The sequence below is a fragment of the Heterodontus francisci genome, chromosome 13 (genome assembly GCF_036365525.1).
Source record: "Heterodontus francisci isolate sHetFra1 chromosome 13, sHetFra1.hap1, whole genome shotgun sequence".
NCBI classification, from domain to species: Eukaryota; Metazoa; Chordata; class Chondrichthyes; order Heterodontiformes; family Heterodontidae; genus Heterodontus; species Heterodontus francisci.
In genome coordinates, this window is record NC_090383.1 from 58,829,984 (window position 1) to 58,849,106 (window position 19,123).

Below are 19,123 nucleotides of genomic sequence, written 5' to 3' on the forward strand. Positions count from 1 at the left end.
TTGGTCGCTGTTTAACGAGGATGACTGTATTGAAAAAGGAGCCCGTTTAATTCATCACTGTCAGAGCAAGTGCAAAGTTTAATTCAAAATAAAAACGTTAAACCATTAGGCTGGATTTTGTCAGACAGTTGTCCCTTTTGAAAATACTGTTTTGGGAACTACATAGATCAAATGACCACTGCAAGAGTCAGTGGCTCACATTCGCTGCTTTTTCTCTGGGTCTTTTAGATTCAAAATTGGGGCAATCTGTTGCTGTCTCCGTACAGTTTTGGGCTACCATACCACTTACAACACTGAATCGGCTTCAACTGCTCCACTAGCAAATAGAAAAAAATCTGGTTTTATTAGTTGTGTTACATTAAGCCACGATATTGTGTGCAGAAATATAGCTTGCTACCAGGCATAACCTCTCTTAAAGAAAGCACTTCACATTGGCTCACACGAGTACAGTATAATTCGAATATACGGAGATTACAATTCTTAGAATTTCTCTAATTATAGGGTTCTTTAGTGAAAAACAAATAGTAATCAATAAACCTGGTGTCACAGAATGCAATTTTTCCTGTGGGAGCATCAGAGAAATATGATAGCTATATTTGACTTTAACCATTTGATAAAATATCGGACTTTTAAAAATTCAGTTAGAACCCCTTAAGGACCTTAGAAGCCCTAACAGAAACAAATAACAGGATTATTGCTTTTGTATCATGGCTCTGGTTTCTGAAATAAGGGCCACTGGATGTGCATTTTCCCACATTTGTTTACATTCTTAATGATGGAATGTACAAAATGAGTCCAATTACAAGAGCCCAGACATTCAATCACGGTTCCTGCCACACATTCAAACTTACATTGTCTACATGATCAACAGTAACTTGCATTTCAGTAATGCTCATCACACATGTCTTGAAGTGCCTAACAGAGAAAAGAAAAAAATTGAATGCTAAGCAGGACGGAAAGGAAAAATAGGAAAAGAATTGGGGTGAAGTTGAAAGCAAAGTCAAAAGGGAGGATTTTTGGGTTTTGATCACATTCTCATACAATATAAATATCACAAACATTGTTCAATTGATTTAAAGAAATACATATTCCTTCAGTCTTTTCCCAATGGCTCAAGAAGTCCTTTCTAACCTAAATGTTTTACCTGTCCCTCCTGAATAGTCGAACATCTGTGGCTGAAAACAATTGGCTCACCAAGTCCTAAGTCTATCTGAAAAGCACAGCCTCCAGGATCTCTACTGCATCAACATTCCTTCATGAACACCAGGCCATAAATGACGTAACATGAGCAGCCAATGTGACAACTTCATCACCTCGCATTACACAATAAAATCCATGGGCTGGATTTTGTGTGGCCCCATGAGGCGGGATCAGAGGCAGGGGGGGCACGGAATATTGTAATGGATGGTGGGGTGTGGGGGAGAAGCGGGGTGGAGGGCCCGTCACCTCCCCAACACCGGGCGACTTTCCTGGGGCGCGATAGGCCGATAACGACCTTTCCGCCCAGAGGCCAGTTGAGGCCCTTACGTGGTCTATGAAAGGCCATTTAAGGGCTTTTTCCTGCCGCAGCTGGGATCTTACCAGCTGTGGGGGTTGGGTTGTGGGGGGGGCCTCTACCATGTGGGGAGGATGTCTTGTAACACGTGGCGCTCTCCCTGTGGGCTTTGGGGAGGGGGGATTTGTCCTCTATGGGCAATTTGTGGGGCCTACAGAGGACCCCCACCAGGAACCAATTCACACCCTGGGACCCCCGCCCCCCCTTCCTCTAGACTGCAAGACCACTTTCCCGCCCCCCTCGCCGGGTCTTCTGGACTGGCCCCGGTGACCCTGCCTCACCTACCTCTTCTCTGGGGTTCCAGCACTGGGCCTGGGGCTGAGGGCTCTGCAGTACCGGCTGTGGCCACCAGTCCTGGTGGCGCTGCCGATACAGCTGAGCTGCTGGCCCTCTGATTGGCCGGCAACTCATAGAGGTGGGATCCTTGTCTTTAAAGGGACGGGGGTCCCACCTCCTGAAATTTGATTTGAAAAGACCGGAGGATTGCTCTGCAGGGAAGTGCGAAAAGGCAGAGATGGGGGCTCCCCCCCACTCCTTTTCGGCCCGGCACCAGGAGCTCCGCCCCCTATACAAAATTCAGTCCCATGTGTGTCTTTCTGTGTTTAACACTCCCCAGAAAATAACTTCAACTATTTTCAAGTTAGAATTATGAGAATGACCAAAGTTGAAACATAGCATAAACTATGAACAGGCCTTCCATTTTGTTTTATAAAACTTGTGGACTCTTATGAAATGTTATAGCAATCTTTTGTTATTCAGTCAGCTGCACTTGTAAAGATAACTATGCTCAGCAGGACACTGCTGCATGTCATGCATGCATTTAAATCACAAATTACTTTCAATGAAAAGCATTTTGCATTCTACAAGTTCCTCTAATTCTACACAGTTTTACAGATTTACAGTGAAAATATGACATGAGTAAACATTGCGGGCAGTTTCAAAGCCGCATTTCTACAACCCTCTTGTTTCAGAACATTTTAAATTGTAGTGAACAAAGAATAGACACTAAGGATGAGGTAGAAGGAGAGAAAACGAACTGGAAGGAAGAAAATATTGTTGAACTCTCTCTGCAAGAGACTTTCAAAGGCAGAGAGGGAGGTGGCAATATGAAGGTATTGGAGGAAAGAGTTCCAGAGCATGGGCTCAGTGTGACTGAAAGAACAAACACCTGTTGTGAAACAGAGGGAGTGGGGAAAAAGGAAATAGCTCAGAGTTGGAGCAGCGGAGAGTGTGTGAAGGACCATACCACTGGAGGAGATCACTGAGATAGGGAGGAGTGAGGACAACAACAATAACATGCATTGATTTAGCACCTTCAATATGCGGCACAGTGGCGCAGTGGTTAGCACCGCAGCCTCACAGCTCCAGCGACCCGAGTTCAATTCTGGGTACTGCCTGTGTGGAGTTTGCAAGTTCTCCCTGTGTCTGCGTGGGTTTCCTCTGGGTGCTCCGGTTTCCTCCTACATGCCAAAAGACTTGCAGGTTGATAGGTAAATTGGCCATTATAAATTGCCCCTAGTATAGGTAGGTGGTAGGGAAATATAGGGACAGGTGGGGATGTGGTAGGAATATGGAATTAGTGTAGGATTAGTATAAATGGGTGGTTGATGGTCGGCACAGACTTGGTGGGCCGAAGGGCCTGTTTCAGTGCTGTATCACTAAACTAAACTAAAAATGTCCCAAGGTGCTTCACAAAAGCAAAATCAGACAGAAGAGGGTGAAAACAGATTTGAGGATGAGAATCTTAGTCAATTTGTTAGCGAATGGGGAGCTAGTAGAACTTGGTGAGAATACTGTTGTGGTATTGTTTTAACAATGTAAGTACTCCACACAACATCACAGGAAGTGATGTCATTCAACATGCGGTCAGCTGGTTGGATTTGAGCAAGACACCTACTCACATGTGTAAGACTGAGCTCTCTTCTAATTGAGTTCCTCTACAAATAAAGAACCCACAGTTTACAACCACTTAATTTAAGATTGTTTGGTTCCTTCTTGCTACATAAAGCAATAACCAATCTGGTGAAAGTGGTGGCAATGGTGGCATTGGTTTCTGAAGATTTTTTGACTTTCAAAGTGCACCATCCTCCACATGGCAGTAGCATGTGGTCTGTGAAGAATCACACCATCAATGACAACATGGCAGTGTGTGGCCTCTGCAACAGCACACCACGTGCAACATGGTGATAGTGATGCACAGGGAAGATCACAGCTCCAAGATAACAGTACTACAGAGAAGCTAAGGAACGGTACACGTAGAGAGTAATGATCTCTTCTGTTGTAGTCCGGCTAGGACAGGGCAGTGCAACACTTTGTAGGAGGCGGCGGTGATTCGGCATAGGCAAGTTTGCCGACCTTCCATAAAGTTGGTGCTCAGGACACAGTGAGTACATGAAGGGGGTTGTTCAGATCAATGGTGGCTGGAAAGAAACAGCAGGAATTCAGCAGAATCGTGCTCGGAAGCAGTGAGCGAGGTTGGTTCTCGTCGATGCTGCAGATTGGCATCGCCATTACGCGCCGGGTGTTTCCCCACCAATAGTGCTTCATGAGCGGTCCCTCCCTGATCGTGGGCCGAAAGTCCACGCCTTCTGGGCATGGCTGAAGCTTGATGCTGCAGACACAGAAGACCTACAATTTTTTTTCCCTCCAAACACAGGCCTAAGAAAAAAAAAGACAGGTTGCAATTTAATGGGGAAATCTCCAGCTGCATTTGTGACACTGGGAATTTTGCAGCAAGTCCACTAAATATCCTTCCATGAATTGGAAAGCCCAAGACCTCTTCCACAAGTTCCAACTTTTTAAACGTATGGAGTTGTGTTTCTTGGATCTGACTGTCATGGAGCTGGAAAAACAAGTGGTCATGATAAAAATAGCAATCGGTAATGATGGGCTACACTGGATTAACACCTCAGGACTTTCTGAAGTGACACAGAAAGACCCAGCAAGACTATGGTCTATGTTAGAGGACCATTTCAAGGTCAGGATTAATTTCAGAATTCACCGCCTCGAGCTGATGATCTACAGGCAACAATCAAGAGAGACCATTGACCAATTCATGAGCAGATGCTGAGAGAAAGGCAAACTCTGTGACTTCTCAGAGGTGGAATTGTCTGAACGGATTATGGAACTGGTGATTGCGTCTACTCTGATAGAAGCTTTTCAGAAAGAGCTACTAGACAAGGAAAAAACATACGTTGTTGAAAGTCTCCTAAGAGAAGGCAGGAAATTTGAGGCCATTGCTGCAAGTAGGCAGTGCATACAGGTGCTTGGTACTATAACTATAGGCGAGGTAACCAGGACACCTCAGCCAGGCAAGATATGCGGCAAGTGGGGCCTGATGCACCAACTAAGGAATTGTCCCACCTTCATGTACAACTGCAAGCTGTGCGGCAAGAAAGGGCACTGGGCAAGGCTGTGCAAGAGCTCCAATAATGGAAAACTGGCCAAGAGCCACGGCACACCATGACCTGATATGAAGCAGACACCACCTGGTGGAAGAAACAGGGATACATCCGCCAAAAGCCGAACCAAATGCAGACATGTACACGAGATTGACAGTGATGTGAATACCACACAGGGCACTGAAGGTGAATAAGCCTTCCACACAGTAACCATTACACACCAAATGGATGTGGTTACACAGAGGGAAGCGGTCATAACCATTGACATACTGTACCCAAAGAAAAGTGGTCAACATACATTGATGCTCAAGGTTAATACAGGGGCAAGTGCAAACATTTTGCCGCTGCGAATAATGAAGAACATGTACCTGGTGAGATGAAAAGTCATGATACAACCGAAGAAGACAAGACTCACCACGTACAATGGTACACCAATCAACTGTATCGGTACGCTAGGCTTGAAGTGCAGGTATGGAGCCTGGGTTTGGTCTCAATAGGCTTTCTACATCGTCGACACAGATGGTCCAGCAGTTGCAGGCCTGCTGGCATGTAGCGAGCTTCAAATCGTAACGATCCATGGGATCAATAGCGTGCCAAATTCGCATGACCAGAACAGGTTCGATCCTATCAAGTCCATCCAAGATTTACAAAGAATGTACCCAGACCGTTTTGACAGAGTGGGAAGTTTCAATAGAAATGCTGTCCTACATATGAGGGACAATGTGGTTCCTTCTATAGATCCACCAAGGAAATGTAGCATCCATGTCATGGACAAGCTGAAAACAGAGCTGGATACTATGGGGAGGCAAGGAATCAGCAGGCGTGTTCAACAGTACACAGATTGGTGCAGCTCGATAACATCTGTAGTCAAAAGGGATGGCATCATCTGGATTTGTTTGGACCCCAGAAGGCTAAACAAGGCGTTGAAATGGCGTCCTCACAAAATCCCCACATTAGAAGAACTGAATCCGAAATTCGCAAAGGCCAAGCTTTTTTCGAAATTAGATGCAAAGCACGGGTACTGGTCGGTCCATCTCTCCAAGTTTGCAAGAACTGATGACTTTCAGGACTCTGTTTGAGTGATATTGCTTTTTGTGTCTACTGTTTGGCTTATAAGTACGCCAGGAATTATTTCAGCAAAGCATGGATCACATTACAGAAAATATGCCAGGGTGTATATGTATCACTGATGATATTGCACTTGTAGGCACTACAAAAGAAGAACATGAGAGGAATTTACATATCCTGATGGAAAGAGCCAGGAAAGAGTGTCTTGTATTTAACATTAAGAAATGTGTCAGAAACACGAGTTGCATTAACTCCCATTGCTCCATTTATTCAGATACCAGTATTAGACTGGATCCCAGCAAGATAGAGGATATCCAGTCCATGCCAAGCCCACAAGACAAAGAAGACTTGCAAAGATGTCTCGGTGTCTTCAATTTCTTAGCTCCTTACATTTCAACTTTCTCCAAGACGGTTTTGGTTCTACGGGAACTCCTCAGAAAGGAAACACCATTTCTGTGGCGTGAGGACCACCAGCATGCATTCAATTTGCTGAACCAGTCATTATCAACAGATGCATATTCGCAGTACTATGATCCAAACAACGATACCATTCTCAAAGTAGATGCTTCGCAAAAAGGCCTGGAGCATACTTGTTGCAGAACAGATGTCCATTAGCTTTTGGTTCAAAAAACTTATCCCCCACACAGGCCAACTATTCTAACATAGAAAGGGAATCACTGGAACTAGTGTTCAGCATCACAAGGTTTCACACTTATCTCTTTGGGAAACTCTTTGTAGTCAAAACAGATCATAAACTATTAGCGATGATGTGGCTGAAGCATCTCACAAGTGCGCCTCCCTGGCTGCAAAGGCTATTGATAAAAATGCAAGGACATGACTGCGAGGTCAAATACAAGTCTGGAAATCTCATGGTGACCTTTGACGTTTTAAGCAGATTACCTAATCCCAGAAAGTGTGAAGATGTCCCACTAGCATCCAGGTTGACCTCAAGCTAAAGGACCAAACAAGCTCGATTTGATGTGTTTAGGGCAGAAGCGTGACGAATTACAGGAAGAAACCTCGAAAGACCCAGTCTTGAAGGTGCTATGGATGTTTAAAGGATGGCCTGACAGCATACAAGAGGCTCCTGCGGAGCTCAGAACTTTCTTGTCATACTAGGGTGCATTGGGAATTTCCAGCTGTGTTATCTTCAAAGGCAGGCAGATAATTTCGCAGACGCTTCACCCTGACATCCTCTCACAGTTATATATCGGCTATATGTGTGTTGAGAAGTCAAGAAGACTTGCACGTCAGACCATCTACTGGCTGTGTATGAACAGTGACATTGAGCGAGTGGTAAAGTCATGCGATGTTTGCTAGCAGAACCAACCAAGCCAGCATAAAGAGCCACTCTTTCCTCATGACATCCTGTTGCATCCTTTGTCAAGGATAGCCACCAATTTCTTCACAAAGGCGACAATTACATGTTGGTCACCGATTACTACTCTAAATTTCCGGTAATACGTCAATTCAGGGACAGTTTGAGTGCATCAGTTGCTAATACCATCAGTGCAATTTTCAGCTTGTTTGGTCCCGTGGAAGAGATAGTATTGGACAACGATCCACAATACTTTGCCAAGCCCTTCCAAGACGTGCAGGAGATCGGGTGTAAACCACGTCACTTCTTCACTCCATTACTCTAGGTTGAATGGTCTAGCAGAATGGTACGTACAGTCTAATCATTGATTGTAAAGTGTCGTGAAACAAAACAGGATCAACACATAGCCATGCTACACCTGAGGGTGACACTAATCGACACAGGGCTGCCATTCCCTGCAAAAATAAAAATTTAGAAGCGAGGTTAAGACAACACATCCTCCTCAATACAAGATAGGTCCTAGAAAAACAGATAAGAGAAGATCATGCCTGATAACCACAGGGGTGTGGAATGAGCACCATTACAGATAGGGCAGAAAGTCAGCGTAATTCATCCAAAAGGAAAAGTGTGGTTCCCTGCAGAAATGTCCAAAGTCTGCAACAAACCAAGATCTTATGAAGTAACCACCCCAAGGGAGCAGTGCTAAGAAGTAATTGAAATCAGCTAAGAGAACTAGCTGACAACACTGTGCCTGACAATCCTATTGCATCAAGAACATGGTCACACTCAGATCTGCAGAACGTAGCAAGAAAAAATGACCAGTGTAATGATCGAGCACAGGATACACACGAAAGTCAAGCAAAGAAAGCTGGTATGTCTAGTTCTCCATCAAGATACACTGTGACAAGATCAGGTCAAGTCAGTAGACCACCTGTACAGTTCAGAGACACTTGACTAAAGAACATTAATGTCATGAGATTCTTTGTGTTATCTTAAACAACACAATGAGTTATGTTGATTCCAGTTCCTTGAAGATCTGTGAAAGGTTTACTTACAGCTAAACTAATACATACAATACAGAGCAAACTATATACAGAACCTTTGTCCAGGGTGTTACAGTGCAAAGGGAACATGGCTTCTAGTCACATGACTACATCCTGGTACTTAGCTAATTAGCATACTGAGTTCTTAAAGGGACATCACTCTTATAGGGATCATACAACAATTTGAGTCAATGTATGTGTAAATATTTTTCAAAATTGTTTCATTCCATTATGTAAATAGTTTATCTTTTGTGTATTTCCATTTTAGGAGAGGGGGATGTTGTGATATTGCTTTAACAGTTTAAGTACTTCACACAGCATCACAGGAAGTAATGTCATTCAGCATGTTGGTTGGAGTTGAGCAAGACACCTAGTTACACCTCTAAATCAGAGCTCTCTTGTAAATGTGTTACTCTACAAATAAAGAACCCACAGTTTATGACCATTCAATTTAAGATTGTTTGGTTCCTTATTGCTACATAAAAGCAATAACACAACAGATACGGTTGACACCACTGAGGCCTTAGGTTGAGGTTAAGGACACAGCACTTTTGATGACTTAATTTAACGGTGAAGGCCAGCAAGAAAAGCATTGGAGAAACTGAGTGTTGAGATAATAAAGGCATTGATTGCATTTCAGCAGCAGAGGAGACCAGATACAGAAACTGGTGGACAACCGCCTACAAATGGGAAATAGTGATCTTGGTAATGGGGCTCAGAGCTGTAAGGGCCTTCAGCATTCGGAAGGCTAATTCATTCCAAAACAAAAGGCTTTTCAAAGCGCTGGCGCAACAAGATAATCATGTTCATTTTAAAAATTATTCACTCCGAACTTTTTCATTTACCCCCCTTTCCCCTTGAGAGTAATTTTGACTTTGGCTGATGATAGCGATTCAACTGCCTGTTATATATCTCTTCTGATTTCCATTTACGTTGAAGTCAGACACCTCTGGCTGATCTTTCCCTTCCTATCCTGAGGATGCTGAGCCTTTTTGTACCATGTCAGTATCATTCTGACTTGAGATGAGTTAATTGAAACCCAGAACATTCTTGGTCTGAATCACTAAGTGCCATAGTGGGCTGGGTTTTGTGAAGAAGGTGGGTCTGCTGGCGCAGGGCTGAAAAGGCGTGGAAAAGCCCGCCTCTGCTTCCCCGTGCCCCTATGGAGCAATTCTCCGGTATTTTTAAATCTTGATTTGCATGAGCTGGGATCCCCGTCCGGGTACTGCAGAGGCCTTGGGCACAGGTCCAGTGCTGGAATCCTGGACCTCAGGTAACTGAGGCGGGGTCGCTGGGGCCAGTCTGGAAGGCCACGGCGAGGGCGTTGGGGGGTTGGTCGTGCAGTCCTGGGGGATGGGGGTCCTGGAGGGGTAAAGTGATTCCTGGCGGGGGTCCACTGTGGGCCACAGTTTGCCCACTGAGGAGCGACCCCCATTGGCCCCCCCAAACCCACAGGGAGTGTGCCTCATGTTACAAGGCACCTCCCCAGCAGCAGTAGGAGGAGGCCCTTAATGGGCCGTTGGCCTCTGTGCAGGAAGGCCGTCGTCAGCCTATCCTGCCCCTGGCATAATCGCCTGGCGATGAGGTGGGCAATGGGCCCTCCGCACCCCCCCCCCCACAATCCGTCGCGATTCTATGCCCCCCCGCCTCCAACCTCACCTCAGGAGGTCCCATAAAATCCAGCCCATTGTGTAGCCCACTTACTCATGATGCTACAAATCCTGTCATTTTAAGAACAGATGAAAAAACCTTTTTAAAAACCCTTTCAAGGGGCTTGTATAGTGGGAAGGCTTTCAATCTACAATTGTTTCCCCACCTATATCACTAACAGAATTTTAAAAGACTCTAGCCACATGTACTCATCTCGGGTAGAATTTCTGTGGGAATTCTCCTACTATAAACTTGGAAAATAAATCAGCTGGTAACAATAACAAAAACTTGTATTTAAAGAGCGCCTTTGACATACTAAAACGTCCCAAGTCACTTCACAGAGGCATTATAAAACAAAATGTGACACAGAGCCACATGAGGAGATATTAGGTCAGATGACCAAAAGCTTGGTCAAAGTGGTAGGTTTTAAGGAATATGGAAAATGAGGTAGAGAGGCCGAGAGGTTTGGGAAAGGAACTACAGAGCTTAGGGCCTAGGCAGCTGAAAGCACAGCCATCAATAGTGGAGCCATTTAAATTAAAGAGACCAGAATTAGAGGAGTGCGGTTACCTTGGAGGGCTGCAAGGCTAGAAGAGATTACAGCGATAGGGAGGGACCAGGCCATAGAAGGATTTGAAAACAAGGATGAAAATGTTAAAATCGAGACGCTGCTTAACCGGGACCTAGTGTAGGTCAGTAAGCACAGGATTGATAGCTGAACAGCATTTGGTGTGAGTTAGGACACAGGAAGCAGAGTTTTGGATGACTTCAAGTTTACAGAGGGTAGAATGTTGGAGGCTGGCCAGGACTGCATTAGAATAGTCAAGTCGGCAGGTAACAAAGGCCTGGGTGAGGTTTTCAGCAACAGAAGAGCTGAGGCAGGGGTGGAGACAGGTGATGTTATGGAGGTGGAAATAGTTGGTCTTAGTGATGGCATGGATATATGGTTGAAAGCTCACTTTGCGGTCAAATATGACACCGAGGTTGCGAACAGTCTGGTTGAACCTCAGACAGATGCCGGGGAGGGGGATGGACTGAGTAGTGAGGGGGCAGAACATAGTTTCTCGGGTTCCTGCTGATCTTCTGCTGACGTTCTGGGGCGAGATTGGGTGGACCCCCAGGAAATTCAACCCCCTTTCATGCATTATCACAGAATGTAAAGTGAACAACCGGACAAGTTTCAAGCACGCCAATACTCAGTTTAACTTTGAAAACAAAAGAACAGGCATAGGATCATAGAATGAATCAAAGGGCTGGATTTTAAGAGCCTGCGGCCGATCTAGGTGGCGAGCTCAAAAAATGGTGGCCCACACCAAATAGCCGCTGCAATCTCAAGCCCAGTGGCTCATTTAAATATTCGGGGCACCCCGCCCCGCCAGTCTCGTGGAGGGGGCGGGCTGTTCGTCCCCAGCAATGGCGTCAGCTGCCTGTACGCAGGTGCTGATGGCATTTTTAAAGGGCAGCCAGCCCTGCTGCTCAATTTCAATTTTTAAAGTCCTACCCCCCAAAATTAAATAAATAAATTTCTAATGCCCCTTTCCCACCCCCCAATAATAATTACATTAACTATTTACCCTTTACCCCCACAAAAACACTTTTTACATCTGACCTTCTCCCCGCAAACTGCACAAAGTCTAAGTTTCAACCCTTCCCACCATCCCTGACACCCATTACATATATTTGACCCCTCCCCACCCTCACTCTGACAAACTTCCCTTCTCCTCCTCCCCACCAGTGTGGCACTGCATTTCTCCAGATGGGGATCTGAAGTGTTGGCCACCGTGCCAAAGATCACGGCGGACTCTCAAGATCGCAGGTAAGTCTACTTAAGTTTATTCATTTGAATATTTAAATTGTGGTCCCAGCTCCCAGCGGCGAGGGGGCCGCCACAGAACCTTGCCGCCGCTGGGAGGATTGGGCCAAGCTCTCACGGCGTCGAGGTCCGTGGTGGGACTCATCCAGAGCCATCTTCAGGCCACCGCCCCCCCCCCCACCACCACCACCGCCACCATGGAACCCGTGCCTGGGGGAGAATAAAATCCAACCCATAGAGTGTTAGCAGTACAGAAGGGGGCCATTCGGCCCTTGTGTCTGTGCCGGCTCTCTGTAACAGCTACTCGACTAATACCACTCCCCTGTCGTTTTCCCATAGCCCTGCAAATTCTTTCTCTTCAGTTCATTATCCAATTCCCTTTTGAAAGCCATGATTGAATATGCCTCCACCGCACTGTCAGGCAGAATGTTCCAGAAACCAAAATGATTTTCCTCATGTTGCCTCTGGTTCTCGACCCTTCAGCCAATGGCAAAAGTTTCTCGCTAGCTAGTCTGTCCAGAGCTCTGATGAATTTGAACACCTCGATCAAATCTCCTCTTAACCTTCTCTTTTCTAAGGAGAACAGCCCCAGCTTCACAAGACTATCCATGCAACAAAAGTCTGTCATCCCTGGAACCATTCTCATAAATCTGTTCTGCACCCTCTCTGAAGCCGCCATATCCTTCCTAACGTGCGGTGCCTGGAATTGGACACAATACTCTTGCTGAGCCAGTGTTTTGTAAAGATTCATCTTAACTTCCTTGTTTTTGTACTCTATGCCTCTATTTAGCCTAAGATCCTGATGTCTTATTAACCACTTTCTCAACCTGCCCTTCCACCTTCAACAATTTTTCACGTATGCCCCAGGTTCCTCTGCTCCTGCACATCCTTTAGAATTATATCCTTTATTTTATATTGCCTCTCCTCATTCTTCCTACCAAACCGTATCACTTCTTGCTTCTCTGCATTAAATTTCATCTGCCATGTATCTGTCCATTCCACCAGCTTGCCTATGTCCTCTTGACGTCTTTCACTATCCTCCTCACAGTTCACAATACTTCCAAGTTTAGTGCCAGCTGGCAAATTTTGAAATTGTGTCCTGCACACGCAAGTCTAGGTCATTAATATAGTTCAAGAAAAGCAGTGGTCCTATTACCAACCCCTGGGGAACTCCACTCTATACTTTACTCCAATTTGAAAAACAACCGTTCACCATGACTCTGTTTTCTGGCACTAAACTAACTTAATATCCGTGCTGCCACTGTCCCTTTTATTCCACGGGCTTCAACTTTGCTGACAAGCCTGTTATATGGCATTTTATTAAATGCCTTTTGGAAGTCCATGTACACCACATCAACCACGTTACCCTCATCAACCCTCTCCGTTACTTCATCAGAAAACTCAATCAAATTGGCTAAGCACAATTTGTCCTTAAGAAATTCATGCTGGCTTTCCTTAATTAATCCACATTTGTCCAGGTGATTGCTAATTCTGTAGCTGATTAACATTTCTAAAAGCTTTCACACCACCAAGGTTATACTGACTGCCCTGTATTTCCTGGGTTTATCCTTACACAGTTTTTTGAACAAGAGTATAACTTTTGCAATTCTTCAGTCCTCTGGCACTACCCCTGTATCTAAGGAGGATTGGAAGATTATGGCCAGTGCTTCCGCAATTTCCACCCTTCCTTCCCTCAGCATGCTCGGACGTTTCTGATCCAGTCCTTATGGTGACTTATCAATTTTAAGTGCAGCCAGCCTTTCTAATACATACAACACAGTTAACAGAATACCACTGAGGTGCTAATCATGGAAACATACTCATGTTCTTAAATACAGCAAAATATTTTTGGTACATTGGAAATATTCAGATATTAACTTTCTTTTCAGCTATAAGGGATGAATCACCAGTGAGGTAAAGCATTCAAAGGTTATCCTTATCTGTGAGATTATTCTAACTTTCTCTCTTCATTGTGTCTCAGGATCTAAACTAAATTACACACTTGATTGCACAATATCCTATACCAAAGAGCCATGAAAACACAAGAGCTAGGGCTAGTGGGAGAGTGTTCAGTTTTCTAGTAATAGTAAACGAATAATAAATTAATACTGTGATATGGATTGGGAAGGCCAAGAGAACAGTAAGCAATAACGTAGTCTGCAAGGTCACTGTACTTTGCCCGAGGACTACAGAATCAATAAATGGTCAATAATTCTTTATTACAGGGCCATTCAATGGAAGATTATTTTTAAATTAATATATTTTACAAACCTTAATTTGCAATATGAGATTTGTTCAAGACATAGCAGCTGGTTTCTTGAGCTGAATTTGAAGTGAAAAAATAAACATATTAATGCAGCTTGCCAGCTGTTTGTAATGAGCAATGCCAATCAAAGGAATGTCTTACATCTACTAGATGTCTTAAGGCAGAGCTCGACTCCTCATCCTCTTAATTTTCAGTTCATTGGCACTGACTACTCTTCAGTACTTCTCCCAAGTGGCCAATCGTTATCTATGAGATTATGCAGTGAGGTCTAAACTTTCTGGCCTCCTTTGATCAGGCATATCTCTGGCAGAGTGTGCATTCCACTCAATACAGAGCTGTATCCCTGACCCCATCTCCACAACTGCGCTTCCAGACATGGGATCATTTAAATGATTTCCTTTAAGAGTGATGTCCCTTTAAGATCTTAGTATGCTAATGAGCTGAGGACCAGGATGCAGTCATGTGACTACAAGCCAGAGTCCCTCTGCAACTGTAACACCTAGAGGAAGGTCCTGTAAATAGTTTGCTCTGTACCATATATAATAATTTAGCTGTAATAAACCTATTTGAGATCTGAAACATAACTGGACTCCATGCATCTCATTTATGTTGCATCAGACAACATAAAGAACTCATTACAGACCGTGTCTGGGAATCCTACCAAATTGGGGGCAAATTTTGGTTGGAGGCCTTCTACAGCATGGATCCTCCAACAGGAATACATTGTACCTCCTCCTAGCAAAGTTTGAACATGAAATTAGTTAAATTGAATGGCCCCTGATTTCGGGCATGGGGATCATGGTGCACAACTATGCTACGCCTGATTAAACTTTGTACTGCTTACTCATTTCAATGATTGTGTCATGCAGCCCACTGTTGAACAGTTGGCTGAGTGGCTGCAGGCCTCAGCAGGGGGCCCAGGTTCATGCAAGGTTGACATGACTTAAAGCTAGCTTGCATTACTTCAAGCCATTCTGCATTTTTTAAAGGAAAGGTGCAGTCTGGCTGTGGCAGGAGCTGGATGTGGCTGGATAACATTGGAAGATCTTCAGGGAGAACCCAAAATGGTGGAATAGGCAAGAGAGTGTGCCCCAGGTTTTCTGATGCCACGATGGAATCACGGGTGCAGGAAGTGCACTTGCAGAGGAGAGAGGCTCTCTTCCCTCAAGGGGCCACAAAGCCCCCCAGACAACAGCTCATTAGGCAGTGGGAACAATGGCCCTGGCGGTCAGCTCCAACAGTCTGGCACCAAGGTCATGGATGCAGTGCCGCACGAGTGGTCAAGGTCAGTGAATGCATCTTTACATGCCAAGTCCTTCCAACTGCACCACTAGCCTCACACACTCATCACACCTGCTTCACTCACCTATCAGCAATCTATATCAACCACAACTCAAACCTCACATGCATATACGTCACTTCACCCTCACACACTTAACTACAGCTGGAAGCTGCACTCTCACAATATACAGCTTCCACATACTGCCAGCTATTCAACTGTGGCAGTTATATCATTCAAACACATTGCATCACACTCACTGATATTTTCCTCTTTCTTTTGCAGATAAAAGTGGCCCATAATAGATGGCAGCAGCAGCAAACTGACAGGGGGCAGGTGCTAACCCTCATGGCGGAAACGGTGCTGGGTATAATTGGAGCAGCCGTCACTGAGGCCATGGTGAACAACATCGCTGAAGACATCAAGGATGGTGCACTTTCTCAGATCCCACTCCACCCTCATCCAGCAATCCAGTATGAAGTACAAGCTGCACATGGTGCAACCATGTTCTTCTTGCTTTTCACATCACACCCCCTCCCACACCCCAGCCCTCTTCTTGTGTACTTATGCTTTCAGATACCCAAGACATGTCACTTGACCAGCTAGTATTGCCTGAAGAAGAAGGCACAGGAGAAGAGCACACCTCTGAGGAAGAATCACTTTCACTTCATTTGACATTATCCACCACCAGCTCAGATACTGGCGTTGTGTATATCTTAGAGGGAATGTTGGGGTGAGATCTGCACGTGATGAGTCACTGGGCATGAGTGAGCTGCAGCCAGGCCAGGGGAGAGGATAACATGGGTGCCAGCTCACTGGAGGTTGAGGTTGCAGATGGGTTCTGCTGCAGAGGACTTTGATGGGGCTGCATACAGAAAAAGGCTGATGGGCATGCACACAGAAATGCTTGGTGCATTGGCAGGCCTGCCGGAGAGCCTGTAGTCACTGTCAGGGAACATGGAAGAGTCCGGCTCCCACTTGGCACAAGGCTTCGTGCAGCGCTTTGAGCTTTCCAGTGTGGAAGTGGTGTCAACTCCATGAGAAAACTTACAGACACAACCATGATGCAGCATCTGATGGCTGATGTCTCAGCTTCCCATTGCATCACAGGCAGCAGCCATGCAAGGTCTGAGTGCTGCAGTAAAAGCTCATTCTGCGGTCATGAGATCTCTGTTTGTTGGCATGCAAACCCAGTTTGATGCCAAGCAGGATCAGCCTGTTGCCATCTTACCAGTGCTCAAAGGGGCTTTGCCAGGTCTCACAGAAATCTATGCTCTAGCAAATTACTACGATTACTGAAGCTCCACTCTGGGGGGAATGACAGTGGCTCTGCAGTTCATGAACCTGCTGTCCTCTCTCAGAATGACAGCATTTGTGTTCCCACCATTGCCACTCCACCAGATCCCATCTGTTGTCTCTCAGCCAGTCAGCCTAGACTGCTGCTGCCCTTGGTGAGGTGGTGTAGTCTGAAGCAGGGCCCCCAAGGCCAAGAGCTGCTTGGGGGCATCCTCCAAAGCCATCTATAATCTCGCCAGTGAAATTCAGCCTTCCACCAGCCATGCTGCAGCCACTGGGGTAGCACTGTGTAGGAGCACTAGGACAGGCAAAGACACCCGCAAGACTGGCACTAAAGGGGTGCACAAGGGTGATTAGTTGAGTATTGTATATATTATTGGAAATACGTTGATAAAGTTTTTATGGAATTTTTTTTGTGATGTCCTGTCCTCCATGACTGTGGCCAAGATGCTGCAATGGTCTGTAACAGATTGACATTGAAGGGGGAAATGTTGAGCAATGGAGGTCTGTCATTTATTCAGGGGGACTGGAGTGTGATGATATGTTCACAGCCTGTCCAGACTGTGGATCTGATGGCAGCCTCCTCCTTCCTCCTCCTCTTCTTCCTCTTCTTCCTCTTCTTCGTCCTCCTCCTCCTCAGGTGTTTATCAGAGCCTGTTGGCAAGGGCAGCACTCTCATGATGGTCAGGAAGCAGCAGACAACCACAAAGTGGGAGAGACGCTCCGGCGAGTATTGGAGGTCTCCTCCCGAATGATCCAGGCAGCAGAACTGTTGCTTCAGCACTCGGATTGTCTGCTCGATGACGTTCCTCATCGCAGCATGGTTCTCATGATATTATTTACCTTTATAAAGCTCTGGTTAAGCCCTAACTGGAGTATTGCATCCAGTTCTGGTCACCACACTTCAGGAAGAATGTGAGGGTCCTTGAAAGGGTGCAGAGGAGATTTACCAGAATTGTTCCAGGGATGGAGAATTTTAGCTACAAGGTTAGGTTGGAACAAAGATGATTGAGGGGAGTATATACGTGTACAAGATTATGACAGGCTTAGATAACTTAGACAAGGAAAAGCTGTTCCCAGTAACAAATAGTACAAGGACTAGGGGACACAGATTGAAAGTTTTGGAGAACAGATGCAGGGCAATATGAGGAAGCACTTTTTTACGCAGCAGGTGGTAATGACCTGGAACTCGCCGCCCACAAGGGTAGTAGAAGCAAAGACGATCAATGACTTTAAGAGGAAGTTGGATGGTCACCTGAGAGAAATAGAGTTGCAGGGCTACAGGGATCGAGCTGGGGAGTGGGACTGACTGCATAGCTCCTTGGAAAGCTGGCCTGGACTCGATGGGCCGAATGACATCCTTCTGTGCTGCAAATAACTCCCTGACTCTATGAAAGTGCTCATGTGTGCTGGGTTGCGGAGGGAAGTTATTAGCCACGTGTACAGCATATAGCCCTTGCTGCCGAGCAGCCACCCTTTGGTTACACGTGATGGCTCGAAGATGGCTGGAACTGCGGACTAGTGCAAGATGAAAGCATCATGGGTGTTGCTAGGATAGCAATCATTCACCAACATAATATCCTGTTCATGCTCATGTTGAGTGATTGATACCGTTTGCGTTTTTGGTACATCTCCCTATTGAAATGTAGTGCCTCAAGACCATGTGCACCATGGGGAAGCCCACTATCCTGGCAAAGCTACGTGCCCAGTCCTCCTGCCTCTCTCTGTTTAGAGAGAAGACAATGACATCCTCTCTTCCTGGCGTACAGGGCCTCTGTGATCTCCTGGATGAAATGATGAATAGTGATCTGCAATATGTTGCCAATGTCACCTGTTCCAATCTGGAAGGATCCATTGGCATAAAAATTCAGGACCATAGTCACCTTGATGGCCATTTGCAGTGCCATCCTTGCCCTGTTCTGAGGCTGCATGTCTAGTTGCAAGAGGCGGCATAGTTCTGTAACCGGCTCCTTGGTGAAGCGTAGCCACTGAACCCAATGCTCCTGGTGCAAGTGGGAAAAGTACCCCCTGAAGACCCTAGGTGGGAAAGTGCTCCTGCTGAGAGCCCTCCTCCTCCTCCTTCTCGTTCCTCCGCGAGCAGCTTGTCTCCTCTGCTGCCTCAGCTCCATCTCCCTCTGATGCTGAAGCTTAAGAGGAAATGTAATTATTGACACCATCACTGGGAGCAAATGGTGTACTCAAAGTGCTATCAGAAGCACAGAACTACTTCCAAATGTTCAGCACCACTCCCTTCTGACTTAAACAACTTCTGCAATAACACAGTTCTTCCACAAACTCAGCAACAGCAAGTAGATAGTCAAAAGCACCTCACCTGCAAGTTGGATGGTGATGTCTTTAAAAAGCACTGGTAGGGAATCCCTCTTGCAGCTGAACACATGCTCAGTTATGCGTATTTAACAGAGTGTCAACATCC